Source organism: Ahaetulla prasina, chromosome 3 (genome assembly GCF_028640845.1).
Source record: "Ahaetulla prasina isolate Xishuangbanna chromosome 3, ASM2864084v1, whole genome shotgun sequence".
Taxonomy (NCBI): Eukaryota; Metazoa; Chordata; class Lepidosauria; order Squamata; family Colubridae; genus Ahaetulla; species Ahaetulla prasina.
This window is the reverse complement of record NC_080541.1, coordinates 200,908,719-200,923,729: the sequence shown is the minus strand read 5'-3', so window position 1 is coordinate 200,923,729 and position 15,011 is coordinate 200,908,719. Positions and strand designations below refer to the sequence as shown.

At 41.1% G+C, this 15,011-nt stretch overlaps 1 long non-coding RNA gene across 1 annotated transcript; it reads left to right on the top strand.

Annotated features, from left to right (window-relative positions):
• Positions 1–342: 342 nt before the first annotated feature.
• On the top strand, positions 343–9,018 carry LOC131194672 (uncharacterized). The gene is made up of 3 exons (XR_009154267.1): positions 343–432; positions 2,184–2,327; positions 8,894–9,018. It is a non-coding gene; the product is annotated as an uncharacterized LOC131194672 (long non-coding RNA).
• Positions 9,019–15,011: the final 5,993 nt, after the last annotated feature.

Here is a 15,011-nt window from a genome sequence, read left to right as displayed (position 1 = left end):
ACCAACCAACCAATCAATCAATCAGGTCAACTGTCATCATGGCTTCCTCCAAAACCTTTTGAATGTCTAGTGAGGATTCTGAGAATTCTCTGTTAGAACCTCATTGCTCCCAACAGAGTCTCTTACGTTTCCCCAGGGAAATGGAATGACTGTTACATCAGTAATTAACAGTAGCTTTGAACAGGGCCCATGTGTACAGTCCACTGGAAAACTAGGAATCCTGGCAGTTTTACAGAAAGACACTGCTAGTGCTCTTTTCTTCAAAAGTTATGTGTAAAAGATCATAAAGCACCTTGGATGGCAGGATAGAGCAGAGAAGATACCATTCTAACAGCACCATGAGGTCAACTGACACTTTCTTTCTCACTGGCTTTTTTATCTTCTGTGTAGAACTAACTTGCTTCACTGCAGGTGTTCCACATCCAACCAAAGGTAAGTGGAAGAACAATATTTGGGGGGTTTCATCCAGATCAGAAAGCCTCTATCAGTTATTTTTATTCTCTTTTTGTCTAGAAATAGAAAGATTCAAGAATCAATTTATGTTCTTTCTTTCTAACAGCTGAGAATAAAGTGATGCTGATCTCCTGCTGTGGTTTATACAGATTTATTTATTTTGCTGCATTTTTATCTTGCTTTTGAGAGAACCTTTTGCCTTTCAAAAGAGTCACATCAGTTGATACGGGAAACCCCTCTGTCTTCCGGCTCAAAACACAAACATGGCACTCAAAGGGGAGTGGTAGAAAAAGAGAGAGAGAGAGAAAAAAAAGGGGGGTTTTTCAATGCTTCAAAATCAGAAAGCCATGCTGAGAGTATAGGTGGTACTTATGTGTGAGTCGGTTGGCCTCATATTGTCTTCCTGAAGCTGCTGCTTATTTGGGAAAGGGTTAGGGAGAATTAGGAATACACTACCTGACACTGTGGTCTCTTCCCAAAATCCCCAAAGCTTCAACCAAAAACTGTCTACTATTGACCTCACCCCATTCCTAAGAGGTCTGTAAGGGGCGTGCATAAGAGCACCAACCTGCCTACCGTTCCTGTCCTAATGTTTCCTTTCGTTATATCCAATTAATATAGTTATTACATACTCATGCTTATATATATGCTTATATATTGTATAGTTATTTCATGCTTATGCTTATATATACTGTGTGACAAAATAAATAAATAAAATAAATAAATTGCCTCCAGTAATGGATGACCTCTAGCTGTCCAGACCAAAGCAACTGTCAGTAGAAAGTGAAGTTCTATCTACCAGGGAGGGAGAATGTAAGCTTCCTTCAACTATTCCATCTCTGGCTGATAGAAAAGGCTAGGTGAATAATTATCCCCTTTCCCATTTTTTTTTTAAATTGGCACACAGACTAAAGTTTCCCAATTGTTGTCAATTCTTTCGACTATAAACATATTCTACCCTTCAACTTTCCAGATTACATTTATTTTTAAGGTCTATGCCTTTCTAATAGATTAGTAACGTATTTTTATATATTAACTATACAAATAATATCGATGTTCAAGATATAGGACATAAATTATGGAAACAAAACCAAAATGCAAACTGAAAAACTACTAGAAGATTTAAATGCAAGGTTATTATATCCATGAATTAGGTAATCCTATAACCAGATTAGGAAGCAGTAACAGGAGGTCCACTTATGGAGGATTATCCTAGACCAAAGAGCTATTATTTTATTATTTATTATTGAATTTCTAGACCGCCCTTCTCCCGAAGGACTCAGGGCGGTGTACAGCCAGGCTAAAAAACATACACAATATACAATTTAAAAACTAAATTAAGAAACTTATTACACAATTGGCCGCGAAATTAAAATATTTAAAATCTAAAAACCCCAATTTAAAACATAAATGGAATTTAAAATTTAAAAAACTAAACAGTTTAAAAAGTTTAAGCTAGCCCCGCGCGAATAAACAAATATGTTTTCAATTCGCGGTGAAAGGTTATACAGTATATGTATAATTTGATGATAACACGTGTGTTATATTTATTTTTGAATGAAACTTTCCCTTAGAAAATTCAGAAAAGTTTAGACATGTTAGGGTTTTATGTTTACATCCCCCCCCCCGGCCCGGTTCGTGCCCTCTGATAGATTTTCATCACAACATTTCTAATTGTTCCATTGTATTTACAAATATCCTTAAAACTTTCTTATATTTTTTTTCCAAAGTGAAACCTGGTATCTGTCCATACACTGATGCCATCTGTCATGGAGGACCTATTGGAAATCAATGCAAGCAAGATGACCAATGTCCGGGTGCAAGGAAATGCTGTCCTGGCTCTTGCGGGCAAGCCTGCTTGTTACCAGAGAACGGTACTAGGTTCAGATTTTGCTTCATGGGGAGATAATGATTGCTAGTTTAGGTAGAAAGCCGTCCTGGAAAAAGAAATAATACATTTTTCAATCCCTGCTTATCTTTCAGCCTTTCCTAAGCTGAATCCAACCACCTCCCCATTGTTTATGATATTTCTGTGACATTGTACTTCCTTAATTGTTAACTGTTTCTGAGGTCTAAAACTTACCAGTACCTTCACCAAGGGGCCTAGACCAGTGATGGTTAACCTTTTTGGTGCTGAGTGCCCAAAGTGCGCACACACACATGCAAATGCACACACATGTGGCCGAACCTCCAAAATGCAATGAGACCGGCCCCCTCCATGCATTCACACGCTCCCCCCTGCATGCACGCAAGCCACTAGACTTGTGCCCCATGCTCCCCATGCCCCACTTTGGCCTCCAGGTTGGTGCAAGAGGTTTTCCAGGCCCAAAATGGGGCGCCGGGGTGGGGGCGCATGCATGCGAACCCCCCAAATGCAATGTGAGGCAGAGACCTGAAGACCAGTTGGGCAGAGGGAGGCATGTGTGTATTTGTGGTAGACCTGGCCTGGGGCAACGGCTGGCGTGCCCGCAGAGAGGGCTCTGCATGCCACAGGTTCGCCATCATGGGCCTAGACAATTGCAAATTGTCTTACATTCTTTCAAGTCATTGGTCCAGTGAGTCTATGATTATTAATACTGTACTGACAAGCAACAGCTCTATATAATTATGGATAGGACCTTTTCCATCTTTTTTCTAAAAAATCTGGCATTGAAATCGGGTGTCAGACCTGTCCCGTCTTGATCCTCTGGGCAAGAAAGACTCTCAACTCCATTTGTAATGAAAGGGATACTTTACTAAAAGCCAAGTGGTTTACAGTATAACAAAGCCTGAACTGAAATTGGTGCCCCAAGATTTCTCAGTTAACTTTCCCCATCCAGTTCCTGCTCCCTGCTAGTCCCTTCTTGTCCAATTACATTTGAATAAATTGTTTTGGGAACTGTCTCTTCAATGGCGGGATGGTTGTGAGCCATTGCATTCCATTCCAGTGCTTTGACCTTGATCTTGACCTTGCCCGTATCTCTGGAAGCTACAGTGAGTACTAAATTCCCCACTCCTGTCCGATTCCCTCCCTCCATAGTTCATGGCAGACTGGCAGTTAGCAAATGTGAAGCTCAAGTGTATGATGGGAATTGGAAACTTCTGCAGATTCTGTATCACTGAACAAGAGCCCTTTTAGGATGTTATACTTTCTTTCCTCCATCATGCTTTAATTTCTAGAACTCAAGCTCAGATTTTTAAAAGTTGCATCTTTGTCCACATCAAGCAAACAATTTTTTTTAGGGAAAAGAAATGTAAGCAGTATTGCTATAAGACTCTATTTTCAGAAGAGTCTCACTTAGAGAATTCAATTTCCATAATTAGGAGGGGGGGAGAAGCTGTGAAAGCTTCATCCTGCAACCCTATCATTTTCATTAATCCTCTTATAATAATCTCCTAGTCTTCCAACAAAAAAAATCAAAGGACATTAATGGATTTCGCCAAGAACCAGCAACTAGCTTGCAGAATTAGAATTGTGTTGTAATACTACCTACTAATCTTTTGTTAAACATGTCATTAAGTGAAACATGTCCAGCCAAATTACAATAAGTATTAGTCATTTTGGAGCAGCCCAGGAGAACTAGAAGTGTCTCTGTCATCATCAAGGATGGCATGTTTGATGGATTTATACTTTGATTATCGAAATAAGTCATAGCAATTGCTAGCAGATAGATTTCAAGGTGCTGTGCCATAATCTGAGTATTTTGGTTTGAATTCAAGCTACTGGGAAGCTCAATCATTGCACTCTGTAAATTATGACTGTAGCCTTATATGACATCCTAAAATGATTAATGAATTTGTGTGATGCTCCTTTGAATAAAACCAATAATTTAATCAGAGTTAGAGATAAGCAAGAAATAAATATAACTTATTTAATAATTAACATGTAATCCCAGATAATATATAATTTTACAATATATTTATTGTATGGGGCATGATGGCTCAGCAGTTAAAGACATTGAGCTTGTCAGCTTTGTGAGCTTTGAGACCCAAGCGCTGCATGATGGGTTGAGTTCCCGTTATCTGTCCCAGCTCATGCCCACCTTGTATGCGAGTAGATAAATAGATACCACTTTGGTGGGAACAGCATTCTGTGCACCTCAGCATATAGCTGGCCACTGCTAGTCTCACATGATCATGGAAATGTCTTCAGACAATGCTGGCTGTCTCGGCTAAGAAACTGAGATGAGCACCAGCCCCTAAAATTGGATACTATTGGACAGGGGGAAACCTTTACCTTTATATTTATTGTAAGATAAATCTGTTTCATTGAAAATAAATACCCCCACCCCAAATTAACCATTGCTTTAAACAACGTGTTTGCTTACATTTCATTGCAGTTAGAAGAAAGAACACTGCTTTTGCAGAGATGGAATAGAGCTGGGTGAAATATTTTGGATGTCCATAATAAAACATGTGAATACACATATTCCAAAAGGAGAGCAGGCAAAAAAAGGCCTGGCATGTGGGTTGTGATGTTTAGCAAAGAAGAGAGTGATGGGGCATTTGCTGTAAAAATGCAAGGTTATGGCATGAATTCAGAAGAAAGGCTGCAAAGCCTGCATAACAAAGATAGAGGGAAGGCAGACAGGTGGGGCCCCTTTCAATATAGGAAACAAGAGCTGACTGTCAGGCATATTATACAAGACATATTGTTAAGATTAAAAATAGGGCTAAGATAGAGCCAATAGGAGACTCACTACCAAATGTCTTCAGCAGTACCTATTAGTTAACTTTTAGGAATAGGGTTGAAATAGAGCCTATAGAATACTTGTTAGATAACTTTTGAAGTATTTATTAGTTAAGATTTAAAAATAGGCGTGGAGCCAATAGGGAACACGTTAGATAATTTTCAAAAAGCCTATTAGATGATGTTTCTTTATCCCGCCTTGAAAAACTGTATAAAAGTTTGTTGAATCTTTTTCTGGCTGGGACCTCTTTTGCTGAAGCTCTTCAATAAAAGGAATGGATTCTGCACCTCATGTCTGTTAGTCTTCATTGGCTTTGGCACCAGGCTAAGACCGGAATTTGGCGACAACAGTAAGGAAAGGAAGGTACTGGGAAGATACAGGGGGAGTGAATTAGTGGTCTGTCGGATATACCAATAGCACTTAAATTTATAAACTGCATCACAGTGCTTTAAAGTCCTTGACCTCAGAAGGATGGAAGGCTGAGTCTAACTGCCAAACGGCAGGCAGCCAGAAATCAGCAGAAGTAGCCTGCAGTACTGCATTCTAACCGCTGCGCCACCATGGTTCGTGCGGGCTGAGCTTCGGGACATTGCTGGTGGCAGTTCAGCTGTTTAGAATAGAATAGAATAGAATAGAATAGAATAGAATAGAATTCTTTATTGGCAAAGTGTAATTGGACAAACGAGGAATTTGTCTTCGGCGCATAAGCTCTCAGTGTACATAAAAGATAAAAATAACAATAACAACAACAAAAACAACAACAACAACAACAGAGTTGGAAGGGACCTTGGAGGTCTTCTAGTCCAACCCCCTGCCCAGGCAGGAAACCCCACACCATCTCAGACAGATGGTTATCCAACATTTTCTTAAAACTTTCCAGTGTTGGAGCATTCACAGCTTCTGCAGGCAAGTTGTTCCACTGATTAATTGATATAGGTGATAAATATAAACTGATATAGGTTTTATAAATAAACTGATATAGGTGATAAATCACGATCATAGTCATCATAAATACGTTCATCATGAATCATAAGATACAACACTTAGCGATAGTCAGGATACTAAATAAGCAATCAAAATCATACTAGGAAACTAAATAAAACAATATAAATTGTAAAGATACAAGCCACAAGGTTATAGTCATAAGTAGAAAAGGAGATAGGACGAATGAGAAGTATAATAGTAATACAGTCTTAGTAAATAGTTTGGCAGTGTTGTGGGAATTAGTTGTTTACCAGAATGATGTCATGTGGGAAAAAACTGGCCATTCTGGTGTGCAATGCTCTATAGCCGTAGTTTTGAGGGTAGAAGTTGAAACAATTTATGTCCAGGATGTGAGGGGTCTATAGATATTTTCAAGCAAGGCATATCCCACCCACCTGTCCAGCCCCCCCCCCGATTCTTCTCAGTGCCTTCTTTCCCTGTCTCCCTTTGCCTGATCTGCGTGGGGCAATGAAAGAAGATGCCAGGAAGCTTGGAAGGTGGGGGGGCTGATTGGTTATGCTGTGTTTGAAGCAAGGGCATCAGCAGTGTCATCAGCAATTAAGGGGAAAGGAAGGCCCTGGGAAAATCGATCGGTGGCCGGTACAGAAAGATCTTGCCTTTGCACCCTCAGGCTTAGTACTTGGAAATTCCCCTCTCACTGCAGTCTGGTAACATTTCCTCATCGGCGCCTTCTGCAGCGTGGAGTTCAGGGTCAGGGTTTGCACAGCAACTTTACCTCCTGACATGATTATTGCTGCTCTAGAACAGGGGTCTCCAACCTTGACAACTTTACGATTTGTGGACTTCAACTCCCAGAATACTACAGCCAGAGCCTGCTCTAAAAGGTGAACCAAAGGCTTACGTTTCAGACAGGGATTTGAGAACAGAGCACTGCTTTCTATTCAGCATGTTTCCAGGGGTGAAATGCTCCCTATTCGGACCGGCTTGCCTGATCCGGTAGCGGTGGCGGCGGGTGGTTAGGAGAACCAGTAGCAAAAATCCCTGCCCCTGCCCCCTGCCCCTGCTGAGCCTCACCATCATCAGAGGGTTTTTTTTACTTTTAAAAACGATTTTTCTTCAGCCGAAAACATGCCTTTAAAAGAAAAAAAAAAGCCTTTGAGGATCCCGTGGCTCAGCTGAGATCGTCAGAACTCTTTAAAAGTTTTTTTTTTAACAACCTCTTCGGCTGAAGAGGTTGTAAAAAAAAGGGTTTAAAAGGCTCCTCTGGCAATCCCAGCTAAGTTCCTCATCACCAGAAGCTTAAAAAACATATTTTCTACAAGCTCTTCAGCCGAAGAGCTTGTAGAAAACCTCCGTTTAAGAGGTTCTGGGCTGCGATGAAGCACTTACATTATACTGCTCCTTTCCGGCTGGGAAAGCCATACTTTACATCAGATGTATCAGCTAGCAACTGAAGCTGCCTGCCTGAAATCCATCTCAGTCAGCAACTCAATTTGCCTGCTTTGCTGGCTGAGGAACTCTGGGAATTGAAATCCACAAACCTTAAAGTTACTAAGGTTGGAGACCCCTGATCTAAAAAATATAAATAAAATAAAATAATAAAATAAAATATTTGTGCAGCTTTCTGAGATTTGGTGTGTTTCTGTAGTGTTTCACTCTAACTACACAAACACACAAAATCTCACAAAGCTGTATGTGGCATTTTGTGTGTGTGTGTGTATGAGTCAGTTGTGTTGTGCTGTGTTGTGTGTGTGTAGTGTGAAAGTTGTTTTTGAGCTTTTTGTGGCTGTGTGAGGTTCCTGTTTGTTGCAGGGGCCATTTTGGGTGATGTGCAGCTGCTTTTACATTGTGTGTGAGTCAGTTGTAATTGTGTGTGTGTAAAGTGTGAAAATTGGTTTTTGGTACCTCTTATTGTTTTGTATACTTTGTTTATTATTTTTATTATTTATTTTTATTGGCCACGCCCACCCAGTCATCTGACTACCAAGCCACACCCACCAATTAAGCCACGCCCACACAACTGGTAGGAAAAAAATTTAGATTTCACCCCTGCATGTGTCCCTCCCCCCAAAAAAACTGGTCATCCCCTCTCTCTCCCTCAGTTGTAATTCTCTCTTTGAGACCACCTGGGTTGGTTTATTGCAGTCCAGCCAACTGCAGCCTTTTTAATAATCCACGGTTAAGCAAACCATGATGTAATATGTATGAACCAGAGCCCTGTTTATCAGGACACAGGGACAATTTTCCCATAGTTTCTTCAATGTAGATAAGAAGTAAAGGCATACACATACATTTGGCTCCCTCAGAAAACAGTAAAATGGTATCTCAGAAAAAGTTGTGTTAAAAATCTAGTTTAATCTTTTTTTAAAAAAATCTGTATTCTTCGCAAATTCAGGGTAGACAGAAAAATCATTAGGGTAATCAAATAACAGATTGTGATGACTTTTGCAATGGATTATACATACAATATTTGGATAGTTTGACCTTTTAGGTTTTTCCTACTAATCTCTCTCTTCCAAAAAGTGCTTACCATTCGTAAGACTCTTGTCACCCACTAAAATGAATAACTTTAGTTATAAATATGAAAATTAATCACATTTCATCTCAATGAAGTACAGTAGTGCTTCAGGAGAATCGGGTTACTGAGTTCCCAAAATCTAGAACATTTGTGTAAGTGAGAAGGCGGATATTTCAAAGGAAGTATATGTCCTTCCCTCCCTGCCCAAAAAAATCTGTAGGAATTTCTATCTGTAAGAAGCACTGAAGAACCGAATTTATATTTCATATGCTTGTTTCTCTAATATTTGGAGTTTTTTCTTACACAGTGAAACTTGGAACCTGTCCAGTGCAATACGTAGTTTGCCGAGCAGCCTTTGATGTATGTGAGAAGGATGATGAATGTCCAGGAATAAAAAGATGCTGTGAGGGTAATTGTGGGACAGTGTGTCGCACACCAGAAAAAGGTACTTCATGGGGCTTAAAAGTCTCCCTCCCTTCCCCTCTCTCTCTCTCTCCTCCCTCTCTCTCTTCAGCCTCTAGAAACACCCCTTTTGCAATTCTACATATAGTTATCAAAGTGGAAAAAACTAATTAGGAAGCAAGTTTTGCTGATTATTTTTGCCTTTTGTGGACATAGGAAGAACACCACTTCGTGAATGAGGTATATAAGCATTTTATTTTATTTTCTCACTCTTGAATTGAACTCTTAAGTGTATATTTATTTATTAAATTTGTCTGCCCATCTCACCACGAAGTGACTCTGTGCGGTGTACAATGTTAAAGCAACAACAGTGCTATTCAAACTATTTTCTCACATGATTTCTACACAGCCCTCCCAACTCTTCTTAGATTTGGATGTTTTTGATAGAGATAAACCCGCAAACAAGAATTATGAATTCCATCTCAGAGGTCTGGCATCCTATGATTTCAGAGACCAATTTCTGCAACGTAATAGCCTAATATTTTGCAGCCTGATGTTTTGCCCTGTCCTTATCTTGAGACAGCAACTTCTCTTAGAGCAGAAATTCTGGAGTCCAAGGGAGAGGGGAGGTTAGAATGAGATGTAGACTAGGACCGCTTTAATTACACTAGGTATAGGTAGCAGGGAAGAATTATTTTAGTAGCACAATTCTTTTACAAAACTGTATCAACTATTAAGATATTTTCAGAAATCCAAGTAGCTTTTGTTTCCTTACTGTCCCTGACACAGAGGACTTGATGCCATATGTTAGGCCACTGATGGTGAACCTTTTCGGCATAGAGTGCCAAAAACACCAAGTACCGATAAGGGAGCACTTCACACGCATGCGCTCATCAGGGCCAGGACTAGGAAGAGGAGCTGCCCAGGGGGCATGCATGCAACGGATAAGGTACTTCTGGTTTCCGGCGCACACATGCACGCCAGCCAGCCAGTCTTCCGGTTACTGCCATGCATGCACACACGCCAATCAGCTGGCCAGCGCGCATGCTCATGCCAGAAAACGGAAGACCAGCTCTTCGAGTTTCCGGTATTGCCGCATGCACAAAGGCCAGCTGATTGTCGCATGTGCATGCGTTCCAGAAACCCAGAAGAGGAACAAGCGACACCACACATGCCAGACGACATAGCTCTGCATGCCACTTCGGGCACACGTGCCATAGGTTTGCCATCATGGTGTTAGGCTATTATGCACTAGGCTATGGCTTCTGTTCTAGTTTTCCAGATGCAGAAAATGGTCCCTGAGATGATAGGATGCAGGACCTTTGAGATAGAATTCATAATTGTGGATCCAGTATGTGTTGTGACCTAGGCTCAAGTAGTTATTACCAGAAACAATCAGTCCTAAACAAACATATTTTATTAGAACGTTCTCAGCTTAGTCCAAATTAATTCCAAAACAAATCCTTCAGAAATAATCCTTTGGCCTTATCACAAACCTTTGTCTTCTTTGGTATCCTGCCAAAGCCTTTTCTTGGCAAAGCCCCATGAAGTTCAGAAACAAGAGACGCCGACTAGAAACAATTGTAGCAATGTTGATTTCCTACAAAGAGCCCGTTGCTACTGTTTTAAGCCTTATGAGAAAGGACAATCATCTCCTGGCCTTACTCCCAAGTTGTCCTTTTTGCTTTAGCTGCTGTTGCCTTCTGGCAGCTCTTCGCAGTTGTGCACTAGGAACAGGCTCCTCCTGTTCCTCTGCCTCTCTCCTGTCTGTCTCTGGAGTCCGCGCATCGCTCCCAGATGGCCCTGGCACCATCTCTGCCTCCAACACAGAGTCCTCGTCCGGGCCTTCCCCTGACTTCAGGACTGACCCATTGTCCTCCCCAGCCTCCTCACTGTCCGACTCCACTGCCAGCTCCGCAGACTGCTGGTGGATCACAACAGTATGTTCCTAGCATGCATCGTCAGATATCCCTATTAAAAACCTCCAAATCTAACATTAATGTCTAACGTAAGTGTTGTGATGTTTGATGCAAGACCATAAATCATATTATTTGCATGATGACATTTGTTGTATCCCTCTGGGCTCCCACTGAGGTTGCTTGTGTTCTCAAATATCCTTCTTCCTTTTTCTAAAGTGAAAGCATAGCTTCCTTATCAGATTTAAGTTTTAATGCTGTCCTCCTACTTTGGAAATAAAGTCTTTACAGCTCGGATTGAATGCTATGAATACAGCTTTTTTTCCTACTGCTCTTTTTTTTTTTTTTTTGCAGAAAAACCAAAACATTGCCCAAAAGAGGTTAGAAAATGTCCAGCCAAAGGAGAATATGAATGTAATAATGACTCTGAATGCAAAAAAAATAAAAAATGCTGCTTCTCAAATTGTGCCTTGCGCTGTGTGGAACCACATTAAGGTAATTCCAGTGGGGAATACTGACCCCAAATTTCTGCATGGCCCAAGTCTGAATGAATGGAAATGAATTGGTCTGAGATTCTGTGCTGGATTTTCCCACATCCAACTTCTCACAAATACTTCACTTTAAAAAAAGAACCCTTGTGGTTAGGATTTTTCTAATCCGGGGTGTACAACCTCCAGCAACATCAAAACCATTCCAGGCTTTGTGTGCCAAGTGGGCTCTCTCAATTTTTCAGGATTTTTAAGTGGTGAAATGATGTCTTAAGCAGTGGTGAAATCCAAATTCTTTTTACTACCGGTTCTGTGGGCGTGGCTTGGTGGGCGTGGCGTCACTTGATGGGCGTGGCTTGGTGAGCGTGGCAGGGAAAGGATACTGCAAAATCTCCATTCCCACCCCTCTCCAGGGGAAGGATATTGCAAAATCTCCATTCCCAACCCACTCTGGGGCCAGCCAGAGGTGGTATTTGCTGGTTTTCCGAACTGCTCAAAATTTCCACTACTGGTTTTCCGGAACCTGTCAGAACCTTCTGGATTTCACCCTCTACAAAGCTTAGGGCCACTATTTTGCCCTTAGACTCTCAAGAAGAATGAAATAGGCTAAATTTATCTCTAGGGAGAACTCTGGGGCCACAGAAAGGGAACTATTAGTTGTGGCTGCATTTTTGAACTTGGTAATCACTATTATTACTGAAAAGTCATGAACCCAATGACCTTTTGGGTTCATGATGTTTTTAGTTTTGGAGGCATCATCACTGTCTAATATTTCTTCTGTTCTAGGAAAGGCAGCATTTTATTTATTTATTTAGTTTGTCAAACATGTATAAGATAATAGATATACTGTAAGTATACTGTAAACATGATTATGAATACAGGAAATGAATACAAATAAATGGAGAGATTAGGACAGGGACGGTAGGCACATTGGTGCACTTATGCATGCCCCTTGCAGACCTCTTAGGAATGGGGGGAAGTCAACAGTAGACAGTCTAAGGTTAAAGTTATGGGGGTTTGGGGATGAAACCACAGAGTCAGGTAGCACATTCCAGGCATTGACCACTCTGTTGCTGAAGTCCTATTTTCTGCAATCGAGTTTGGAATGGTTTACCTTAAGTTTGTATCTATTGTGTGCTCGTGTATTATTGTGGTTGAAGCTGAAGTAGTCGCTGACAGGTAGGATGTTGTAGCAGATAATTTATAAGATAAGCATAGATAAGCATTGGCAGAAAAAAAGGCTAGCAGCTTGATACAAGATGATCACAGGCATCTGATCTTTTTGTAATTTATTGTTTATTGATCCCCCCCCCCCTGTAACATGATGAAAAAAAAGTTCTTTGCTGAAGTGTAAAAGTTGAGGGAAATTTTGAAGCATTCCTGTGCCTTCTTGAAACCAAGTTGCTGCTCTAGTCTAAGAGCCCATGATTTGAATCTTTATGGGAAAAATATGGTTGAACTCTGAAGGGTTCTCATCTGAGAAGAAAGCAGCCTTTTGAAATTCGGATGGCATTCTAAGTACTAGTCCTTGTCACTTGGAAAGATAATTTTTCTTAGCTCCCTTTAAGCTCAAATGAGACAGTCATTCATTTTTGTAACCCCTTAGAGAATGCTGTAAAGCACTATGAAGCAGTATATAAATCTAAATGTTATTGCTATTTAGAGAATCGTTTTTTTAAATTAACTGACTTTTTAAAAGGTGGCCCCTGCTTTTAATCCCAAAGGTGCTTTTTCAAAAGGCAATAGGACTTTGTTTTCACTTGAAGACACTTCACTTCTCATCCAAGAAGCTTCCTCAATTCAGATCAGATCTGAAGACACTTCTTGGATGAGGAATGAAATGCCTTCAAGGAAAAACAGAGTCCAGTTACCTTTTGAAAAAGCAACTTTGGGACAACCATGAGCTGGATGATTGAGAATGTCCATAGACTCCTGTCAGGGTAATGATGATTTAAAGCTGACTAGCTCTTTAAGACTGAGGATGAGTCAGCAGCGTTATTGCCCATTAAGAAGCTGTCTATATAAAAGCCATTAGAGGACGTCACTCTCTCTCCTCGTGTATCACTCTCTGTCCTCATGTATCTGCATTGTAGTTCTCCGGGTAGAGTTGAAGAATGATTGCTTGCCTGGCTTTGCTTAGCACGTATATGTATATATATATGAGTTGCATATAAACCACTGTTTGTAAGACAAACCTCTGTGTATTGTATTGTCTCAAAATAGTACTCATGCTGTAAACACTCTGACACTCCTGTTTTTAAAGTCTTCTGGCTGAGAAGATGGGGAATGCTCTCACGTTTTCCAACCAGGAGCACAATTATTTCCAAAAACCCCTCTGGATTTCCTCTCTTGCCCTTTTCTTTTCTTTACCCTTGCCTTTGTGTAGCCATTTTCCTTTAGGAGAATATTTTTAGGCTCTTCTGCTCAAAATTTACATTTTGTCGTGTCCCACTCCTCCGCTGACGACCGGGTCAGGAAATCCGAATCAGGTGTGCCTCTGCAGCTCTGCCAAAGTCCTAGCAAAGTTCTCAAGGCAGACAGGAGATCAGAAAGTGACTTCAGCAAGATATGTTAGACTTTGCCTGACTCAGAGAATGCCAGAAAACGGAAGACCAGCTCTTCCAGTTTCCGGTATTGCCGCATGCACAAAGGCCAGCTGATTGTCGCATGTGCATGCGTTCCAGAAATCCAGAAGGGGACAAGCGACACCACACCTGCCAGGCGGCAAGGCTCTGCATGCCATTTCGGGCACACGTGCCATAGGTTTGCCATCATGGTGTTAGGCTATTATGCACTAGGCTATGGCTTCTGTTCTAGTTTTCCAGATGCAGAAAATGGTCCCTGAGATGATAGGATGCAGGACCTTTGAGATAGAATTCATAATTGTGGATCCAGTATGTGTTATGACCTAGGCTCAAGTAGTTATTACCAGAAACAATCAGTCCTAAACAAACATATTTTATTAGAACATTCTCAGCTTAGTCCAAATTAATTCCAAAACAAATCCTTCGGAAATAGTCCTTTGGCCTTATCACAAACCTTTGTCTTCTTTGGTATCCTGCCAAAGCCTTTTCTTGGCAAAGCCCCATGAAGTTCAGAAACAAGAGATGCCGACGAGAAACAATTGTAGCAATGTTGATTTCCTACAAAGAGCCCGTTGCTACTGTTTTAAGCCTTATGAGAAAGGACAATCATCTCCTGGCCTTACTCCCAAGTTGTCCTTTTTGCTTTAGCTGCTGTTGCCTTCTGGCAGCTCTTCGCAGTTGTGCACTAGGAACAGGCTCCTCCTGTTCCTCTGCCTCTCTGCTGTCTGTCTCTGGAGTCCGCGCATCGCTCCCAGATGGCCCTAGCACCATCTCTGCCTCCAACACAGAGTCCTCGTCCGGGTCTTCCCCTGACTTCAGGACTGACCCATTGTCCTCCCCAGCCTCCTCACTGTCCGACTCCACTGCCAGCTCCGCAGACTGCTGGTGGATCACAACAGTATGTTCCTAGCATGCATCGTCAGATATCCCTATTAAAAACCTCCAAATCTAACATTAATGTCTAACGTAAGTGTTGTGATGTCTGATGCAAGACCATAAATCATATTATTTGCATGATGACATTTGTTGTATCC